This window comes from Arachis stenosperma, chromosome 5 (assembly GCF_014773155.1).
Source record: "Arachis stenosperma cultivar V10309 chromosome 5, arast.V10309.gnm1.PFL2, whole genome shotgun sequence".
NCBI lineage: Eukaryota > Viridiplantae > Streptophyta > Magnoliopsida > Fabales > Fabaceae > Arachis > Arachis stenosperma.
This window is the reverse complement of record NC_080381.1, coordinates 71,562,867-71,566,556: the sequence shown is the minus strand read 5'-3', so window position 1 is coordinate 71,566,556 and position 3,690 is coordinate 71,562,867. Positions and strand designations below refer to the sequence as shown.

Below are 3,690 nucleotides of genomic sequence, written 5' to 3'. Positions count from 1 at the left end.
TTGATCTTCAAGATTGTTCTTGGTGTTCATCTTGACATTTATAATGTTCTTGCATATATCTTGTGTTTTGATCCAAGAATTATATGTTTTGACTCATTTTGTTGTTTTTCAAATTGAAAATATATCTTCTTGAATAAAGGATATAGCAAAATGAAGATACAAGAACATAAAGCAGATGATTTACAGAGAAAAAGCTAGGCGTTCAAAACACCCAGTGAAGAAGGAAAACTGGCGTTTAAACGCCAGTCAGGGTACTTGGCTGGGCGTTTAAACGCTCAAACCATGCAGCAATTGGGTGTTAAACGCCCAAAACATGCAGGTCCTGGGTGTTTAACGCCAGGATGACACAAGGAGAGGAATTGTGTTTTCAAATAAAATCTTTTTCAAATCTTCATAATTTTTCAAAATCAAATCTTTTTCAAATCAAATATTTTCAATCATATCTTTTTCAAAATCATATATTTTCAAACATATCTTTTTAAAAAAAAATCAAATCTTTTTAATTTCCTTTTCAAATATTTTTCAAAATAAATTTCAATCATATCTTTTCAAACATATCTTTTTCAAATCATATCTTTTTCAAAATCAATTTCAAAATCTTTACTAACTTCTTATCTTTTCAAAATTGATTTTCAAATTTTTTCAACTAACTAATTGACTTTTTATTTGTTTTACTATTTATTATCCTTTTCAAAACCACAACCAATTTTTCAAAAATTCATTTTAAATTTTATTCTTTTTATTTTCGAAAATTCTCCCCCCTCTCTTATTTTTTTCCTATTTAAACACTAACATTCCTCCTCCATTGTCAATTCGAACTCCATCTCTCTTTGTGTGTTCGAATTCTTCCTTACCTACCTCATCCTTCCATTCTTGTTTTTCTCTGACACCTAAAGGAATCTCTATACAGTGGGATAGAGGATTCCATATTTTCTTTGTCTTCTTCTCTTTCATATGAGCAGGAACAAAGATAAAGCCATACTTGTTGAAGCTGATCCCGAACCTAAAAGGACTTTGAAGAGGAAGCTAAGAGCAACTAAAGCATAAAACTCTGAAGAGGACCTCACTGAAATTTTCAAAAAGGAGGTAGCCAAAGAAACAATTATGGCCGAACCAAACAACAATGCAAGGAAGATGCTTGGTGATTTTACTACACCAACTTCCAACTTCTATGGAAGAAGCATCTCTATCCCTGCCATAGGAGCAAACAATTTTGAGCTAAAGCCTCAATTAGTTTCTCTACTGTAACAGAACTGCAAGTTTCATGGACTTCCATCAGAAGATCCTTATTAGTTTTTAACTGAGTTCTTGCAGATCTGTGATACTGTTAAGACCAATGGAGTTGATCCTAAAGTCTACAAGCTTATGCTTTTCCCTTTTGATGTAAGAGATAGAGCTAGAACATGGTTGGACTCACAACCTAGAGATAGCCTGGACTCTTGGGATAAGCTGGTCACGGCTTTCTTAGCCAAGTTCTTTCCTTCTCAAAAGCCGAGCAAGCTTAGAGTGGATGTTCAGACCTTCAGACAAAAAGATGGTGAGTCCCTCTATGAAGCATGGGAAAGATACAAGCAACTGACCAAAAAGTGTCCTTCTGACATGCTTTCAGAATGGACCACATTAGATATATTCTATGATGGTCTGTCTGAATTTTCCAAGATGTCACTGAACCACTCTGCAGGTGGATCCATTCACCTAAAGAAAATGCCTGCAGAAGCTCAGGAACTTATTGAAATGGTTGCAAATAACCAGTTTATGTATACCTCTGAGAGGAATCCTGTGAGTAATGGGACGCCTCAAAAGAGAGGAGTTCTTGAAATTGATGCTCTGAATGCCATACTGGCTCAGAACAAAATATTGATCCAACAAGTCAATATGATCTCTCAGAGTTTGAATGGATTGCAAAATGCATCCAACAGTACTAAAGAAGCATCTTCTGAAGAAGAAGCTTATGATCCTGAGAACCCTACAGTGGCAGAGGTAAATTACATGGGTGAAGCCTTTGGCAGCACCTATAATCCTTCATGGAAAAATCACCGAAATTTTTCATGGAAGGATTCACAGAAGCAAGGCTTCAATAATAACAATGGTGGAAGAAACAGGTTTAGCAATAGCAAACCTTTTCCATCATCATCTCAGCAACAGACAGAGCATTCTGAGCAGAATTCTTCTAGCTTAGTAAATATAGTCTCTGATCTATCTAAGGCCACTCTTAGTTTCATGACTGAAATAAGATCCTCCATTAGAAATTTGGAGGCACAAGTGGGCCAGCTGAGTAAAAGGGTTACTGAAACTCCTCCTAGCACTCTCCTAAGCAATACAGAAGAGAATCTCAAAAGAGAGTACAAGGCCATTGACGTAATCGAAATGGCCAAACCTGGGAAGGAGGAGGAGGACGTGAATCCCAATGAGGAAAACCTGAGGGAACATCCAGTGGTCAGTAAGGAATACCCTGATGAGGAACCAAAGGGATCTGAGGCTCATACAGAGACCATAAAGATTCCCTTAGATCTCCTTTTACCCTTCATGAGCTTTGATGACTATTCATCTTTTGAAAAAGATGAAGACATTGTTGAAGGACAAGTTGCCCAATATTTAGGAGCAATCATGAAGCTGAATGCCAAATTATTTGGTTATGAGACTTGGGAAGGTGAACCTCCCTTGCTCACCAATGAAGTGAATACATTGGTTCAGCAAAATTTACCTCAAAAGAAACAGGATCTTGGTAAATTCTTAATACACTGTACCATAGGCACCATGACCTTTAAAAAAGCTCTGTGTGACCTGAGGTCAGAGATAAACATGATGCCACTCTCTACAATGGAGAAACTGGGAATATATGAGGTACAGGCTGCCAAATTCTCATTGGAGATGGCAGATAACTCTATAAAAAAGGCTTATAGATTATTAGAGGACGTGCTAGTGAAGGTTGAAGGCCTTTACTTCCCTGCTAATTTCATAATCCTAGACACTAGGAGGGATGAGGATGAGTCAATCATCCTTGGAAGACCCTTCCTAGCCACAGCAAGAACTGTGATTGATGTTGACAGAGGAGAGTTGATCCTTCATGTGAATGAAGGATTCCTTGTAGTAAAGACTCAAGGTTCTCCATCTGTAACCATGGAAAATAAGCATGAAGAGCTTCTCCCAATGCAGAGTCAAACAGAGGCCCCACATTCAAACTCTAATTTTGGTGTTGGGAGGCCACAGCCAAACTCTAAGTTTGGTGTTGAGAGATCTCAACCATACTCTGATCATTTGTAAGGCTTCATGAGAGCTCACTGTCAAGCTATTGACATTAAAGAAGTGCTTATTGGGAGGCAACCCAATTTTATTTTAATTTTATCTATGCTATTTCATATTTTCTTTTAAATTGATGATCATGTGAAGTCACAAAGACACTCATAAAAATAAAGCAGAAGTAAAAAATAGCACACCCTGGATTGAACGACGTACTAGCGTTTAAACGCCAGTAAGGGCAGCAAAATGGGCATTTAAACGCCCAATTTGGCACCTTTTTGGGCGTTTAAATGCCAGAACAGGGCACCAGACTGGTGTGTAAATGCCAAAACAGAGCAGAAAGCTGGCGTCTAAACGCCAAAGTAGGGTCGCAAACTGACGTTTAGATGCCAGAACAAGAAGAAAAGTTGGCGTTTAAACGCCATAACAGGGCAGCAAACTGGCGTTTAA

At 37.8% G+C, this 3,690-nt stretch overlaps 1 non-coding gene across 1 annotated transcript; it reads right to left on the bottom strand.

The window, feature by feature from the left end:
- Positions 1-1,497: 1,497 nt before the first annotated feature.
- On the bottom strand, positions 1,498-1,605 carry LOC130983410 (small nucleolar RNA R71). Its single transcript, XR_009087403.1, has one exon. It is a non-coding gene; the product is annotated as a small nucleolar RNA R71 (small nucleolar RNA).
- Positions 1,606-3,690: the final 2,085 nt, after the last annotated feature.